Source organism: Anastrepha obliqua, chromosome 6 (assembly GCF_027943255.1).
Source record: "Anastrepha obliqua isolate idAnaObli1 chromosome 6, idAnaObli1_1.0, whole genome shotgun sequence".
Classification (NCBI taxonomy): domain Eukaryota; kingdom Metazoa; phylum Arthropoda; class Insecta; order Diptera; family Tephritidae; genus Anastrepha; species Anastrepha obliqua.
The window spans coordinates 57678599-57697887 of NC_072897.1; the positions used below are offsets into that span (position 1 = coordinate 57678599).

The following is a 19289-nucleotide window of genomic DNA, read 5'->3' on the forward strand; positions in this document are numbered from 1 at the left end:
TGTTGCATATCCTGACTTTATTTGCCCATATCGCTGGAACCAGTAGGAATATTCGAATGAAACAAAAGACAAAATACTTGTTATATATTAAAATATACATTTCAAAAACAAAAAATCATAGAAATCGGTTGAATAAGCATTAAAAAAAGCGCAAAATAAGGTCCCGGGTACAAACGTATCCCGGGTGTGTGTTTACGTGGTATTTTCTGGGTGTGTGTTCTAGGGTTAACAAAGTCAATTACAAGCTTTTCCGTGTGCAAACATTTAATGCCTGGGAAGTTAGATATTATTAGGGATTGAACTTTTGCTAGTGTATCAAGGTCACAAAATATTCCATTTACGCCATCCGGGTTAATGCAGTTACGAAGAGTTTGTAGAAGATATTCAGGAGAATTAAATCTAATTGTGTGTCTGAGAAATTTTTTAAATAATATCTTTGTGCTTTTGCTATTAAACTCAGAATGAGAAAGTAAAAGTTGCTTTTTAAATTGGTTAACCGGGCACTTGACTGTATTTATAGCCTCACTGGAAGATATTTCACTATGAGCTGTATCGCCAGAAAAGTTGTGCATATATTGCCGTGACAGGGCATCAGCTACAATATTTTCTTTACCTGGTTTATAATGGTACGTAGGAGATTAAGAATTAATAAAAGCAGTCCATCGTTTCAGCTTCGAATTAGGATTTTTTTCAGATATTGCATATGTTAGCTGTTGATGGTCTGTATAGATATGAATATTTTTTACACCGTAAAGATAGTGTCTCAGTTTTTGGAATGCCCATACTATCGCAAGTAACTCTCGCTCATTGGTCCCATAATGCTACTCGGCTTTCGAGAGTGTGCGAGAAATCATCGTTATTGGCTTGCCAGCCTGTGATAGTACAGCACCTAAAGCCACGGATGAAGCGTCTGTGGTAATTTCGAAGGGTTTGGAATAATCCGAATGAAATCGAAATGTTTTTCGAGTGTTTGCTTTTAACATGACCGTTTTCATCCCTCAAATATTTGGTAAGAGGCTTGGATATTTGGGCGTAGTCTTTAATGAACCTTCTGTAGTAACCAGAAAGGCCAAGAAAAGAACGCAATGCTCTAAGGGACTTAGGCTCCTGGTAGTTTGCTATAGCCTCGATTTTGTCGGAGCATGTACTTATTCCTTTTTGTGATACAACAAAGCCAAGGAACTCTACTTTTCTTTCAAAAAATTTTGATTTGTCAAACGAGACCCGCATGCCTACTTCTCCTATTCTTTTCAATATTAAGTCAACGTGTTTCAAATGGGATGTTTCATGAGGGGAAAAGACAATTATGTCGTCCACGTAGACGTGGCATATTTTGCCAATATATTCCCTTAATACGTCGTCGATTGCCCTTTGAAAGATGCTAGGGGCATTCTTAAGCCCAAAGAGTAATCGGCAAAATTCGTATTTACCATTATTCACACTAAACGCTGTTTTGCACCTGTCTTTTTCCGAGAGGAGTATCTGGTGGAAACCTGACTTAAGGTCAAGTGTGGTAAAAATTTTTGATTTTCCCAAGTATCCGGGATAGGATATTTATCAGAAGAGGTTTTTTCGTTCAACTTTTTAAAATCTAATATAATTACTACCATTCTTAACCGTTGGTCCCCTCGTCATCGAATCCCTTTTTTGTAACTATATGTATTGGTGAATTATACGACGGGTAGGACTTTTGAATTATACCGTCTCTGAGTAAATCTGATATTTCCTTGTTAACAAACCCTGCTACAGACATAGGATACGGATAGCTTCGTGAATATATAGGTGTATCAGATGTTGTATCTATGGTTGCTGTTACTCGCGTGTTGAAGGGAAGGGCTCTATCTGGATTAGCAAATGATTTTGAGTTATATTTGATTAGCTCTTGGATATTAATAAGCACGTCTTTCCGATTGGTTATGATAGTATTTACTTCTTGGCAGCAGAAGTGATAAAGTTCTTCTTTTCCTTTTTGTGGAAAAGAAGGTTATCCTTAGTATCTATTTGGGCTTCGATTGCTTTTAAGAAATCATAACCGATGATTCCATCGAAAATTTTAAGTTGGGGTAAAATATAAAAGGTATCTACTTCTCCCAATAAAAAAACCTGACATTTTTCGTCTTTATTTAAACCGTTTATAGACCTTACTTGAAATGCCTTATCTAATTTTGTGATACCTTTAAAGAAATTGAGTCTTTTTACGTAATTTTTAGAAGTGCCTGTATCTATGAGGAATTGAAGAACTTGCCCATCCGAAAGGGTACGTTTGAGCAGTGGCAAGTTCGAATTTACTCTAAAAAATTAACTTCTTCGACTAATTGGTTTTCAAAGGTTTCGGAATAATATGGCTCGTTTTCCATTGTATTTATTCGCTGTATTTTGTTGTACGGTAGCTGCGTAGAATTATTGTAGAATTATGTGTTCTTTTAGGATTATTGGGTAGTTGCAGTTATTGCTGCCCGTATGTGACTTGGTCAGTGCGAGGTTGAGCTTGATTCGAAATGTCTTTGGACTGTGGTTGGCTAAATTGGTTTGGTTTATTTTTAAAATCAGTATGTTTCCTAAACTGTGAGCTCCCGTAATCCACATCCATTGGTGTTGGCTTAGACTGAAAAGTTCGAGAAGGTTGGGCGTAATCGTTATACCTCGAAGGCTGTGTACTGGATATAATTCGGCTATTGTTGTATTGGCTAGCTGAAGCGTATGTTTGCGCGAAATCATACCTTGCTCGGTTGTGTTGCAACTCTTGCGCTATAGCAAGTGCAGATGGTAAATCCGATGGATTTGCGGAAATTAAGTGTCGCAAAGTGGGCGCCTCAAGCCAGATATGAATACTCTAAGGGCATTGTCCCTAGCTCGTTCGTTAAATGCGTTGGTTAATGTTTCGTTACCGCTATGTGTCATGATATTTTTGTTAATAACACTAGTTTACAGCCAAAATGCACCAGAGACGCCGTTATGAAATTCCTATGTAAAATCACCGTCTGATTCCGAAAATCAAGGTTATTTTTTATTCTATGGTAACGTTTTTGAGATATTTACGAATTACCGTTATTTCAAAAAAAAAAAAAATTCGGCTCACTTAATCATATATATCTCGAAAACGAATTGAGCGATTCCAAAACCGTTGAAAGCTTTTAAAAGGTAATAAAATTTGCTATAAACTGTGTGTAAAACACTTTTTGCTAGGCCCTGCAGATTTAAAGATAACGAGCTATCATAACGGATTTTTTTAATTTTTTTTGTAAAAATATAAAAAAATTTGTAGTTTGAGAGAAAGGATCTCGAAAACTTTTTACTTTTTCGTATATTTTTTGTTTTCACTCTAAGCTCCGTTTTATTACAAAAAAAATAAACTTTGATTAAACAAAATCGATGAACTAATACAAAAGTTACAAGCATTCAAGTAAATATATCCATTTAATACTTAAGTACCCTACAAATAATACCATATGTACATATGATTCTGTCTTAACTCTATGATCTTATTTTATAATTGAAAAAGTTATGTGTCTTGTTTTGACGCTTATTTATAGAAGGATCGGTTTCTCTTATGAGAAACCAACAGTAATCACCCATCATAGCGACATCCCAGAATCCTTGATACCTACTTTCAATCATTTGCATTTGCTGGTGAAACCTTTCGCCATGCTCATCACTTTCGTCGCCAAGATTTTGCGGGAAAAAATTTAAATGGGAGTGCAGAAAATGAATTTTTAAAGACATATTTACTCCTGAAAGAAAATTAAAAAGGGAATTAGATAAATACATAAGTGACACATTAGCATATAATTTTCTTAGGCTGGATTAATCTTCCAATTCAGAACAAATTTTGGTGGTTCTTGTTTGTTCGGAGCAGGGCAATAAATTCAGATTAAGGGCTATATGTTCTCATGTAAATTTAAAAATTTGCTTTCAAACTTTTTGTTTAGTTTTAAAGTTAACTGAGAAAATGGTCTTATATGTGTTTTTTATTTACCCATTTCCGCATAGTTTTTGATTAAATCGTTTACTATCAGCTCGAAGTTAGGACTTTTGTGTTTGCCTAAAAAAGAAGTAACGACCTTTTCAAAAGAGTCCCACGCCGCTGCCTCCACTGGTGACAATAATTCTTTGAAATGGGTATTGGCCATTATTTTCCTTATTTGCGGCCCCACAAAAATCCCTTCCTTTATTTTTGCTTCTGAAATCTGTGGAAAGATTGTTTTCAAATAATGAAAAGCTTCGCCTTCTTTGTCCAAAGCCTTGACAAAGTTTTTGATAAGGCCGAGCTTGATGTGGAGCGGAGGTAGAATTATTTTTTCCTTCTTTATAAGTGGTGAGTATTTTATGTTATCCACCCCAACTTGAAACTCGATTCGTTCTGGCCAATCCTTTATGATGTAGTGGTCTTGACGTGCCCGGCTATCCCATTTGCATAGAAAGCAACAGTATTTTGTGTATCCAGATTGTAGACCACATAGCATTCCAACGACTTTTAGATCGGCACATATTTTCCAATCATGTTCTTCGTATTTAATTAATTTAAGCAATTTTTGCATTGTCTCATATGTTTCCTTCGTATTTACTGCATGCGCGATCGGGATAGATGGCTTTTGGTTGCCAATATGCAATAATACGGCCTTTAAACTTAATTTATTGGCGTCTATGAACAATCGCCACTCTTTTGAATCATATGGTTCACCAAACTATTTAAATAGACCAGCAATGTTTTTGCAATAACAAATACTGTCCTTCTTCGTATAGTACTGGGAGAATTGTTCGTGACGAGTCCTATAATATGTTACCTTAACATCGGATGAAACAAATTTAAATTGTTGCATACGAGAGGCGTGTAGTTCGGCCTTTTCTTTTGACAATTCCAAATCCCTTATCCAATCATTGAGTTGTGCTTGTGACAAAGGGTTTCTTTCGTTTTCCGTTTGCAATTCAGTACAACATGATGCCGCGTAATCAGATACTGCTGTTGACAATGAAACTGGAGCCGGAACTAAAGTTAAATTTGATGCTGGCAATCTAGCTTCCGTTGAATTTAGTTCTGGTAATGACACTGTAGATACGCTCGCATAGGTTACTTTTCTTGACTTTCCAACCCCAAATACTTTTGTAGTACAAATATAGCAGTCCGTTGAATGGCAAGTTGGTTCCCTCCACTTCATTGGTGTAATAAATTTCATATGTCGTCTAAATAGATAGTTTAAGAAACTTGTCAGATATGCATTAAAAGAGAGCAAACTTCTAATTTTTATGATGTACCTTTTGGTTCCGGTTTCCGAAAATATCAATTCGACTCGACATGTGGTGCACACAGTATTCGGTGTCCATGGTTTTTCATTGTTTCTAGGCTCAATTCCATAACACTTATGGTATGCAAATTTCAAAGGATTTGAAAACACACGTCGCATCCTTTTAACGATAAACTCCCCGCAGATGAAACAGAACATATCTGGATCATTTTTACACTCAAATTCTCGCGCCCTTTTATTCATATTATATTTTTAAGCAAATGACGGATTATAAACTGCAATTAAAAAATGAACAGTATCCGGCGATCCTTGCAGAAATTATGAAGGAACGAGGCACATGTACTATTATTTATACTTACATAGATCACCTACCTATACAAAAAGGTTCCCTAGTTATACATAGAAAACACTACCTGCCTTAAACATATGATCTTGCTTGAAATGTGTCTGTGCTTGAGATAACGACACTAACAATTTTTTGTATCTAATAACCCTTCCAAAATCTACCTGAAACTAACTGATCTGCGAATACTAACACATATTACCAGTAGGGTACTTAACACGTTCCCTGTCCGCTGAGCCACATATGGTTCAGGAAACGTGCGCCTGATAAGCACTGATACGTTCCTGAGCCATATGTGTGTCAGCATAGAAAAAATTCCCTGAACCACATGTGTTTCATGAACATGCAGAAGCAAAAATGGACCATATGTGTTTCAGGTAGAAATACCCTACATCCGTTTTTTTTTTAGTTATTATTATTACTAAAGCTATCCTATGACTACAGAAAAAACCTTGTTGGACTTGACGGTCAATTTTGCATTTTTGTATTGGGACAGGGAACGTGTTAAGTATTAAATGGATATATTTACTTGAATGCTTGTAACTTTTGTATTAGTTCATCGATTTTGTTTAATCAAAGTTTATTTTTTTTGTAATAAAACGGAGCTTAGAGTGAAAACAAAAAATATACGAAAAAGTAAAAAGTTTTCGAGATCCTTTCTCTCAAAGTACAAATTTTTTTATATTTTTACAAAAAAAATTAAAAAAATCCGTTATGATAGCTCGTTATCTTTAAATCTGCAGGGCCTAGCAAAAAGTGTTTTACACACAGTTTATAGCAAATTTTATTACCTTTTAAAAGCTTTCAACGGTTTTGGAATCGCTCAATTCGTTTTCGAGATATATATGATTAAGTGAGCCGAATTTTTTTTTTTTTTGAAATAACGGTAATTCGTAAATATCTCAAAAACGTTACCATAGAATAAAAAATAACCTTGATTTTCGGAATCAGACGGTGATTTTACATAGGAATTTCATAACGGCGTCTCTGGTGCAGAAAAAAAGCTGAAATTTGTGATCCAGTGTAATTAGAGTCAATTGCTTATCGACCGCCGAATAATATTCATCTATGCTCATACGTCCCTGTCGTAGAGTGTTAAGTTCGTTTTCTAAAATGTAAAGAGGTCGCTTGTCAGCATACAGTTGGTCAAATCTAAAACTTATTGCATTAAAGTTAAGGGGTGTATTAAATGAACTTAAGTTTTCATTAGCGGTCTGCGTAATTTTGTTACGAAGAATTCCAATCGCAACATAATATGCCTCGGATCCTTCGACGTAAAAATTTATTGCAAATTTCGCGGCGACCCTCCATGCTGGGTATTCTCTTATGTTGCCTTTGAACTCTGGCAACGACTTAATTAGATTGAGATCGGTATGTGTGCTTTGCACACAAGGGACTATTGTAACAGGTGGGTAACTATCTATTTTTGTAGGAGAAAGATTTTCGAAAGCTTTAGTTACTTCTTTAATTTTGTTATTCAATTCTTCTTTCGTGTTTTCAACCACGGATTCTATTAAGGATAACACTGCATTGCGGTCCATATTGAATTAAATCAAAACCTCCTAATATTTTACACAAAAATGTTTCTGTTAGTATCTATAATAAACGATTGTTTACGCAAAAGTTGGGCTGATTGTTTTTAGAACTAGATGGATAATGGAATTATTAACGAATCTCAGTATACATAGATCTATATTAAACGATTATTTACACATAAATTGCTGCGATTGATTGTAGAATTTTAGACCTAAATATGGATAAATCTCTATAGACTGTCCTTTCAATATACTTTAATGTTTATCTAACGGCGATAATGGCATTGTTATCCAACTTACGATCTCCTGGCAGGGCTGTACTTTATTCTCGCTTGTTCGATCACTCGGTGCAGATTAGATCCCCACAAATGTTTTGCATTTAAGTAAAGAATGTCTTGAATTGAGTGTTTTTTCCCCCCTCTTCTTCATGTATTTACGTTCGCGGACCACGTGTTTAAATGTCTCAATTTTGGTATTGGCGCATGAAACGATTTTTTGTATAATGTTTTTACATTAGTTTATCACTTATTTATTTTATAGTGAATAGTTGAATATGTTGATGTTCAGATTTTAGTACTTGTTGTATGCTTATAACAACTTGCGATGCGTTTTCGTTAGTTCACGCTTACTCAAATATTTCGATTTTCAAAAAAGAATTTTTTGTTTAACACATTTTTATTGTGTAATTTTGTAATATAATGTTTACAGTGAATAATTCAACTAGCTTCAACGGTGTGGTTCTCAACACATTTTAATAACGCGACTCGAATTATTTTATGCTCCACGAAGTATCGGCGAAAATATTTTATTATTTGTTCTTTTATTCATCCTATATTATGGTTTCGGTTCATGATGGAACGAATAATGAGATGGCGCCTATCGTTGTCCCGTTACTTTGCTCTCAGCGAATTTGACAACGAGTTACGTGATTTTAGCTCCAGTATGGCCAGATTACCATTTTCGTAACTTGATTTAGCATTTTTTTTTTTTTGTTATTTAGTCTGAGAGTTTTAGTTCTTTCTTCATGACATTTTTCTAGCCTGTTCTAATTAAAAGTTATGTTTATAATTTTGTAAAATATACATTTTTTTTTTAATTAGTTCAATAATTCACTTAGTTTTATTTAGCTTTACTTTTTTTAAAATCTGGTGGCATTGCTCGCGATTGCAGGTGTTGTTGGTGTTCTTCTGCTTTCGGCAGTCAAATCTCTCTCTCGCTCCTGCAGTGTTGCCTACCTTTGGATATAAAAACGCACGAAAATTCCCATTCAAAGAAAATAACACCGCAAATTTTTATTGAATCATTTAAAGAACTTTGTATGTGTGACAAATTGTCTTTAGAATGTGCGTTTTGTTTTAATAAATGTGTTGTGCTTATGTACAATTTTTGTAAAGCGAGACTCTTTTGTTAAGGGAACGACTTATTTGCTATATTTGAGGTTATGTAACTAGATAAGGTACTCTTTTTGTAAAAATGTCAGTATAGTTTCTTCAGTATTTTCTGTTATTTTGTTGCTTATTTTTATAATGAATACACCTCTTAATGCCCTATGTCCCACTAAGGATTGATGGCTGGAAGAAACGATTACACCTCTATGGTTTTAATCCGCCTTCAGTAAATTCAAACGCCTTTTAAAACGTGTAAAAAGTTTTCAATCTTAAGAAGAGTTGAGAGAGGGTTATTTAATATTCTTGCATAACCTTAAATGGAGCAAAAAAGTAAATTCACACTTTCAAAATATCAAATTTTATAAAAACCAACTAATTTTCATTAGCACTAAAATCTTCTCAGAGTGGCCTTTTTTAACCTTCTTTTGTATAATAATACAGTTTTTTTTTACCTAAAGTTTCGGTAGCTTTAAATTAAAAGAAAAAGAAACAAACACGAAACTTCAAAATTTTTGCATTTTCGGTATATAAAAGCACTAAATTTATTGCGAAGAGCAAATGGTTGGCAATACTGCACAACTCAGCAAACGTGACGTCACGTACTCTCTGATGGGCGCAATCTTCTTTCTATCATTCTTGGTTTCAGTTCATATGGAGAGTTTTTTGTCCAATTATCGTATTAGTTGTGCAATTTTTTTAGCACACATATACGTTTGTGTTGTGGGATCACTTAAGCCACTTGAGTTGGGCGCCAGTCATTCTTATGTATTCACCTATGTACCTTGTTCGGTACTGGTTGTTTATTTGGACGGCGTTCATATTTGTTTGTGAGGCAAATTTCGTAGTCCTGTACTTCCTCTTTACAAGCGTCACGCATGTTCGGCCAGTAATATTTGAGCGAAGTTTCCTGTGCGTTATTTTTGTTTGTAGTTTCTGTGAGCACGTTTGTTTGTGTCTTGTATGATTTGTTCTTGTTGTTCGATGTCGTCAAACAATTTTTGCGCCAGTACAATCGCTACGGTTGGAAATGTGTCGATAATGTCATTTTCGAAGTAAAATATTATAATATTTCCTTGTCTATTTGTAGGGCATTAGTTACTTTTGGTCTAATTGTATTTTTTAGTCTGTCTAGCAATTCAGTTTTGGCGTTAAAAAAATCGTATGTCGGCTGTTAGAAAATATGTTTTGTGAGGATATTTCGATGGGATTCTAATCTGAATGTCTTACAATAACTTGATTTTTAAATGCGTTTAGCTTTACTCGTTTGAGTTTTTGTGTTGGGGAGCTTTGTGCTGAATGTTGGGAGTCACCAGAGTTTACAGTGAAGTTTATTTGCTGGCGAGAAAGTGCATCAGCGACAACGTTCTGATGTTCAGGTATGTAAACGAGCTCTGGGCCGTATTCTTCGATGAAATTTTTCCATCTTTTCAATTTTGTACTGGGGTTTTTTCTGATATAGAGAATATTAAAGATTGATGGTCAGTGTAAATTGTTAAATCTGCTATACCATACAAGTAATCACGTAGTTTCTGTAGTGGCCATACAATTGCGAATAACTCTTTCTGTGTGATTCTGTTCTGTTTCGCTGAGCGTTCGTGAAATTAATGATATGGGTTTTTGGTTTTGAGATAATACGGCTCCTATAGCGTAGTTACTAGCTGGTTTGCTAAAATTTGGTTGGAGGAGTTCAACTTAGGATTGCAGTTCCTCTTTTATTTTATTCAGTGCTTCTAGTACAAGTTTATCTAAGGTGATTTTTATTTTTGCGCTTTGATTCTTTGAGTGTTTTGACGATGGCTGCAAAATTCTGTTTAAACTTTCTATAATAACTAGCGATACCTAGGAAGGATCTGAGTTCCATCAGTGTTGCGGGAATAGGAAAATCTTTAATAGTTTGCATTTTTATAGGGTCAACTGTGATCCTGTTGTATTACTTAGGTCATATAAAGTATTCCACAGAATCTTGGAAGATGTGAGATTTCTCGTTGGAAATCTTCATGTTCGCTTGGCGGATATGTACATGTTATTATGCGGATATGTACGATATTTTCTTCGGGAGAGGAAGAATAAATGAGAACATCGTCTATATAAACGTACGCGAACTTCCCGATATATGGTCTAAGAATATCATCCACGCAACTTTGAAAAATGGATGGGGCATTTTTCAGGCCGAATGACATACGAAGGAATTCATACTTAGCTCCATTTACACTAAATGCCGTTTTTTCCCTGTCAGATTCATTAATAAGGATCTGATGGAAGCCAGACTCTAAATCTAAAGTAAGAAACACCTTTGCATTACCTAAATTCTGTATGGTCATAGTCACATCAGGTATGGGGTATCTATCTGTGATAGTTTGAGCTTTTAGCTTCTGAAAGTCTACGACCATTGTGTGCTTAGGTTTCTCTTATTCATCGGTACCTTTTTAGCAACCTTCCAAATAGGAGAGTTGTACGGCCTTTTGCTGGGTTGAATTATTTCATTTTCTAAGAGTTTGTTAATTTCTTTGTGAATAAAGTCATTATCCGATATAGGGTACAGATATTGCTTGGTCCAAACAGGATCTTCGGATTTCGTTCTAATGGTAGCTTGTACCGTGTATGGTAGTATGTACTTCTTTGTACATAATTTCTTCGATTTCTGCCTTTTATTTTTCACTAAATATTTACCGTGTAATTAATTTTTTGCGCAGATTTTCTTTCTTTCTTGACCCTATATTTATAACTGAGCTTGTACTCGAAAAGATTGATCTCTGCTTTCGTTTTTCTAAGTACCTGTTCACCCAGAATCATATCAAATTCTTCGAATGCATCTGTTTCAAAAATTGTGTGATTATGCTCTAACAATGTTATTATTTTTTTTTTATTTAGTTATTGAGTAACCATGAACGGTTTTTACTTTAACTGGCTTGATTGCTATAGGCTTACCGATTTTGCATTTTTCACTAAAATAATTTTTGTTGCTCCGGTGTTGATCAGGAAGTTGATGACTTGGCCTGTACTCCTGCAGTGGCGTGGCAGACACGGCAAATCGTTCATACGCCTAAAAAAACACTGCCTGTTTCACATTCCTCATTTTCCGGTGAAAGTGATTGTATTTCTTCGTCTCGTGTTTGATTGACTCGTTGTACCTTCTGTTGTATGTTGAAATTACGAGATGAAGGATTTCGTTCCCGCGAAATGGGGTAGTCCTTGGCTGTGGCGGTCATAGCTGTTTTGTGGTGCGGAATGGTTCCTATTATAATTTGTGGATCTCGTGTATTTTTGAGACAGATATATTTCTATTGGTTGGTGCTCTTGCCTGGGTGCAGTTTGGTTATATTGCACCTGCACGTTAGGTCTGTACCTTTGTGGTTCCTCGTATCTTCTACTTGGCGAAGCATTGTAATGTCTGTGGTTGTATTGCGGAAAGTCGAACTGTAAGTTCACGTTGTCGTGATGCATAGTGCTTGCGATTGCGTAAGCGGTTTCTAAGTCCCTTGGACTGTGGCTATAGAGGGTGCCGCTGGTGTATTTGCCGTTCAGACCGAGAATGAATGTCCGTGCAGCTTCCTGATTTACGTATTCTTTCATGGCTGAGGAATTGCCTGAGCTATCCATCTCAACTTTAGTGAGTGCAAGGTTAAGCGATTTACTAACTTCGCTATGGAACTCCGCCGACGTCCTTTTTCCTTGTTTTATTATTTTCATTGCTTCGAGCAACACATACAGGGGTCTCTGGTCCGCATAGGTATAATCGAGATGGTTAATTATAGAGTAAAAATTAAACTTTGTGTTCTAGTTAATAAGAATATCGGCCGCCTCTCCTTGAATTTTTGAATGAACGATCGAGAGCGCCGTATAATACGTGGGTGTAGTAGCGTAATTCGTGATGGTTACCACGTGTGTCCGGCACGTTTTCTCCACGATCTATAATGGTTCGTGTCGCCTGTGAATATTGGTAACATTTTTAAAATTTCCAAGTTAATTTGCGACGCATCACTAATGTTGAGTGCACAGTCTTGGTATTGATCTGTAACTGTAACTGTGACTGTTGGGTTGGTTTCTCTTTCTGCGTCCGTTGATCAACGTGTTGAATAAAAAATATACATATTGTCGCTTTTTTTCGCGATTCCAGTTTTATGTTGTATCCTTAGCTGTAAGGAGTCTACTTTTTATAACTTCACTTTCCGTTATTTGAACTTAACTGTTTCACTTTGTTTGAATTTTTTAAACAGTTTTTTCTTTTCATTAATTATTTATGCACTTTTTTCAAATGTTAGTGCTGGAAATCTTATTTCCCGTGGAATTAGTTTTTTTATAACTTTCACGTTTAGTTATAAAAATGGCTTAAAAACGGTTGAGCCCCCCTCATTTGGTGATATTTGAAACAAAAAGAATATTTTTTGGTTACACAGAAATGTGCAAGACGTAAACTTGTTTTAAGCTAACGCCGGTTTTTCTTACATCATTAGTGTGTGTTACTGCAGGCACTTGACACACAGCAGCTAAACAAACACCATTCGCTACAACTGCCGCCATTCTGTCGCGCATTTAGAATACATATTTACATACATATGGATATGCGGGCATATGTATATTAGACCGGAGTGAAATACGTAAATTTTTTCAAATCATATCGTAATAGCAGGGAAAAGTTGCTACATATCAATACAAATTCAGGAAAAAAAAGAAATTTCAAATCGGTTAATATCTTCCGTTCGCGCATTGCATTTAAAATTTACAAATTTTATCCCAAATCTAGCTGATTTACGAAAACTTGTAGAAGTGGTAAATGATTAAAGATCGAGCTCCCTTTTTATACATAGCACTTTTAGCATTGAGTAGTAGATTTTTAATTTACTAATCTATCCATTTCTGTGGTTCTGAGCGATTAACTTTTACCAATTTTACACCAAATCTACTAAGGAAGCCTATGCCAAATGAGGCTTGCGTGAAAGCGGCTTACGGCTACTACAACACGTCTGTGCTTTAGATCGTCTTCCACTTGGTTACTTGTATTCCATCGTCTTTCTTTTCATTTTGCTTTTGATTCTGGCATACCGATAAACGAAGTGCACGGAAGAGCTAGTACTCTCTGGTCATTACCAGTTCTGCTTTCACTCTTGTCGAACAGCGCTGTTTGGTCAAAAAAAATTCTATTCGATGTTCTTTTGAATTACATAGTTTACACAATTACTTAACATTAAATCTCTTGAAACATTTTATTCATGTCTCTTACTCGTAAGGACATACACTGCCCATTTTTTGGTGCACCTAAACCACTGCTGTCATCGGTCCTTCCCACTAATACCGACATTATACAATGTTGGCAAGAAGTGAGGTACAAAATGTCAGTAGAATCTTCTGCTGCCAGTTCTGGTCAGAAGTTAAGCTTCACAGTTGTAGCAGATACTGTAGCTCATCAGACTGAGTCCCTTTATTCCAAGGCTTCGATTCCAATAGTTTCCCACACAAGAGTTGTACAAAAGATTAAACATCTACATAATCGATACTACACTCTTCGTAAATCTTATTCAAGGGACAAAGATACACCTGAGAAACAAAAGAAGTACAATGATTTTATTGAACAATCTTCAAGTACATTATTTGACATTTCGTCCTGCAAGTGCGAGATGACACTCAATTGCTTTTGTCAAAGAAGCTTTGACAAGTGTATTTGTCCCAGGCCGGTAACTATCAACTGCACATGCCCTAAAGATAGAAAGATACCACCATTAGAAATCAAATTTCTATATGCTCAAAGATATCTCGGACAAGGAAAGATTGGGACAGTAGATACCAAAGAAACTCAAAAGCTTACATTAAAATTGCAGAGAAAATCTCGTCACTTAAGTCAGACCAACTTACCTGGACCTTCTTGTAGTAGTATTGATTCTGAAACAGAGATAACTCCTGAAGTTGACAATGATAAGAATGATCCCGATTTTCAGACCCCACGCTCTATTTCCTCTCAGTCAGCAAGTTCCAAAAATGCACAGATGCGCTTATCACTTCCAGCAACGGCCTTAACAAGTGATCGTTTTGGAGTATCTGATAGAGCAGCAGCAGCTATTGTGTCTAGTGCATTTAAAGACGTTGGTCTTATAACGGACAAAGATACTTCTTTTGTTGTTGATCGAAGCAAAATGAGAAGAGAAAAAGAAAAATGTAGACTAAAACTTATCGAATCGGGGAATGCAATAGAGAAATTAAACGATCCGATGTGTGTGTATTTTGATGGCAGGATGGATGACACTTTAGTTTTAGTTGAAAAAGGAAACAAACGTTATCAATCTATAAAAAAAGAAGAGCACATTTCAGTAATAGCAGAACCAGGCTCAAAGTACCTTTGTCATTTAGTACCTACTTCAAAAAGTGGAAAGGACACAGCATACAGCATTGTAAATTATTTTGAAGAAAATGGTATAAATAAATCTAATGTTGTAGTGATTGGATGTGATGGTACGTCAACAAATACTGGGTGGAAGAATGGTGCAATAAAATTCATTGAAACGCGTTTAAAAAGACCAGTACAATGGGCTATCTGTCTCCTCCATTTTAATGAATTACCTATGAGGCATCTTCTGAAGATATCTTGCAATTAATTTCTGATAAAGAAAAACCTAAATTAACCATAGATTTAACAATTATTCCATGCCATACGCAAGCTGTGGAGAGTTGCGTAAAACTAGTAACTCAAGCGTCCTCAAAAGTGTATGGGAACGAGAGACGTGATGGGTTTATAAGAGCAGCACTCACTTCTCGTACAGTTATGCCTCAAGTTGACACTAAAGCAGACTTTGCCACTCCCGAATAAACAATTTTTCATCTTTGGTTGGTTGGTTGGGAAGGGAGTGGGTGGAACTCGTCGTACAGTAACCTTCACGCGGTGAGTTCTGAGTCGTCCAAAAAGGGCAGGCCAAGAGCTGTACAAAACTTCTTTAAGATAGTGTGGTCAGTGGGCGCGCTAAGAGGGGAATAATTTATTCTACTTATATACTCAAGAAGACTTATACAAAAATTAAAATAGAGAAACTAACCACCCGCAATTACGTAAATTTATACAAAAAATGGCATTTTCCACTTCTTTTCAGGGGCTGTAGGGGCTTTGATAGAGCGGTAGACGTTTTCCTTTTCAAACTATACCTGATGTTGTAATAGTCTACAAAAAATGAACTTTATCTAACATCATTTCCACCTCTTACAATTTTTCGAATATTTGTTCAATTTATTATAAAATTTGTAAATTTTAAATGCAATGCGCGAACGGAAGATATTAACCGATTTGAAATTTCTTTTTCTTCCTGAACTTGTATTGATATGTAGCAACTTTTCCCTGCTATTACGATATGATTTGAAAAAAATTTACGTATTTCACTCCGGTCTAATGTATATACGAAGATGCCTTCACTTGCACCGACAAAAATTGACGGTTCACCAAATATTTTTGTCTTGCTGAAGAAAAATAGGCTTATGGATTAGATGTGGTGGCCTCGTTTTATGAATAAACAAGCCTTGCTTTGAGAAATATGCGCTTGCGTTTATGAATGAAATAGCTTTTGTTGTATTAAAGAACATTTTATATAGCTACTTCTTCGCCTATGAAGGTATTTGGTTTTTGTAAATACAATATTTGGATTATCAACTGGGGGACCAAAAATTTCATTGAATAAGTAATAAATAAAGGTCTTATATTTTTATTAACCTTTATAGATAAATACAAATATGTATGTACATGTACATATATAAGTCAGGTGCTCCCGGCTCCGATGGCAGCATCGCATTAATCTTTTTCTCCGTCAGCAATTGGTCTAAAAGGCCCTGTGCCGTATTGCAGTGGTTGATATTAAGCGGTAGTAGTGTCATGGTCTTCGCATTAGTTAATATCATTTGGTGATATTTGAGAAAAAATAATATATTTTGGTTACACCGAAATGTGCACTCTTTATTCATAATCTTTAGACTTTTAAGGCGTGTCGTATTCATACAAAACTATAATAGTATCGCTCGTAATCGAAAATTCGACCAATACAAATTTTACTGCTAGCAGTATGATGTATCCAATTTCTAAACAACTATTTACTTTTCATCATAAGTGCGGTACACGAGTATACCGTTTATGCATTCGTGCCACGTTTTAGTTCTTTAGCCCTTTATAAGGCAGAAGGATTCAGAGTAATAAAATAACTTGCGAAAAGAAAAACACTAATTACTTCGGAAGTTTTGGAAAAATAGGTGGTAAAAATATTCCCACTGCCCGTCAACAGAGCCACATGCAAGCTGAATTTGAGACATTATTTTCTATGAAATTGTGCAAAACAAGGCGTGATACAAAGAGGGACATTACACTTGCTGCATTTTATTTTGCTACGCTTATCTTTGACCTTTGTGCTGCACAATTTACAGCGTCGGTAAGTCTCCAACTCTGCTGGCATATGGTCACCTACGTTTACAAACCGCAGTTCTTCAGGTACAGCATTTACAGTTTTTTGATATACCTCTGGGCATGCTATGCGTGATTTCTTGCAGATATATGTAGGCAAGCTTGATCTTCTTTTTCTGCTGCTATAGCCACTAATCAATCCTCTGGCAACAGCCACCCGAAATTCTAAGTTGGTAAGCTGTTCTACTCTCGACGTTAGGGAATATAAAATGAAAGAGTTTGTCAAACTTGCGTCCACCAAGAAGTAGAATATCCGCAACCACCAGCGTTTACTTCTCCTTCCGACAGCACACGTCCCCTTCACTTGGTCAAAACGGTCGACACCGCCCATTGTTTTGGTGTATTGTTTCACACCCATAGGACAACTTACAGCTTCCCTGGTGCCATTTTTTTGCGTTCTTTGTATAGTTGTTACTTCCACTTTAGGATGAAATGCAGTTGTCAACAATAAAACCTCTTTAGTATCTTGCCACACAGTAAATGCTACATGTTGTTTAGTTCTCCACTTGGATTCACTTTTTTTCAACTTTAGGCTTTTGTTTCTGCCGTTTCTTTTTGTGTTATTTTTTATTATGTTATGTAAAATTGCTCTATTTCTTCTTACTGTTCCAGTGGCATAAATATTTTTTTCATACAAGTTATCGAATGTAACATGAGACTTGAAATCTTCTTGTGCTAATTTATTTGACAATTTCTTTACGACATTAGCCCCTAGACCATCTTCTGTTCCTTGTCCTGTTTTACCTGTATAAATTTCATAGTTATACAACTACCCTGTGCTACTATCACAACAGCACTACACTTTATAGCCTTTTTTTATGCCGCTAAAGCATGTACTGCTTCAATCTGGACCTCCCTTTGAATAGTATCATGCTCTCATCGATACTTTGGGAAGAGGAATTGAAGGCATTGTTTTAAAATGATTGACTAAGTAAAGATATAAGAGGACGAATTTTATACAATTTATCAAAATTTAATCTTCTCTACTTGGTTGTTGACTATTATCGTTCAAATGCAAAGTCTCTAAAATTTTCTTGAAGCGGTTTACTGTCATAACTTCAGCTATTTCATTCACACGAAATCCAGGATCCGATGACCAATATAAACCGATATGTGGAAGAATATGATAACGCATTATAATGAGAATGCCTAAAAAAGCACCAATTTCCTGTGTGTCAACAGGCTGCCAATTTTTTATATTTTGCTGCTCCGCATACAAGTTTGTCTGAGTAACAATCAAATCGAAGACTTCATCACTAAAAAACTTTTGGAAATGCGCTACTGGACGTGCTTTCCTATTCAATAAATACCGAGGTTTTATTGTCACCTTATCAAATTCATCGGGATCTGGCCTGGATGTCCAGAAAACCTTCCCCCATGACTCATCTTCACATTCAGATTCATCAGTCAATTCTTGTTCTAAGGGTGATTTTTTTTTTTTTTTTTTTTTTTTGGTGGGTGAGGTAGGGTTCAAAATGCCTTCGCACTTACAGCGACCGTCGTCTACTGCGTCGTGTGGTGTGACCACTAAAACAGTCCCTCCTCCTCTCCTGGGGAGACTCCCTCCCGGAACTGATTTGTACATTACTTCGGGAGGGCCCAGAACGGCGTCCATGAAAAGGACCAAATTCTAATTCACCCACGTCTGGGTCCACCATATTTGTAGCCAGCGTTCATGCTATAGGCTCGTCTTCTTTTGTCTCTATCTGCGGGGATTCATGTTGTCGGTTTATCTTCTAGTCAAATATATCAGGACCTCTGTCCATGTCAAGTTTTTTGGCACGTAGAACTCGCTCTATATACGTGCGAATAATTTCCCAATTTTCTGCGCTTTCTATCATTTTATCAGTGATGTTGTCAGCTCTTAAGGGGCCTAGTCTGCCTTCGACAGCTGTGCGATCTGGTTTCCATCTCTCACATTTGAAGAAAGTGTGATCTGCGTCGTCAATAAGTGCATATCCGTAGATGCATTTAGTGGTTTCTGACTTACCTATGTTGTTAAGGTATTTGTAAAAGTATCCATGTCCAGATAGCATCTGGGTGGTATAATAGTTTACCTCGCCGAACTGTCTGTTATACCATTTGTCTATGTTTGGTATAAGTCTCTTCGTCCATCGGCCTTTCGTCTCTGACTCCCATCGCTCTTGCCATATTTGCAGTGTATGTGCTCTAATTTGCTGTTTTGCGCTCGTTTTGGTGCGGGCGCGTGTGTGGTCTCCTATGGCGTTTGTCTCGCTCTTTTTGAAGTTCCATAGTTCTTTTCGCTCTCTCGCTAGCAGATCTATAGGTATAGTGCCGCTAATAATGAGTACTGCTGCTTCTGATACCGTACGGTAAGCTGAAGCAACGCGGAGG

At 36.2% G+C, this 19289-nt stretch overlaps 1 protein-coding gene and 1 pseudogene across 1 annotated transcript in view; one reads left to right on the plus strand and one right to left on the minus strand.

The window, feature by feature from the left end:
* Positions 1-19289, plus strand: part of LOC129250045 (zwei Ig domain protein zig-8-like) — a 102896-nt gene that overhangs the window by 36121 nt on the left and 47486 nt on the right. The window lies entirely within an intron of this gene.
* On the minus strand, positions 11545-12199 carry LOC129250569 (uncharacterized; annotated as a pseudogene).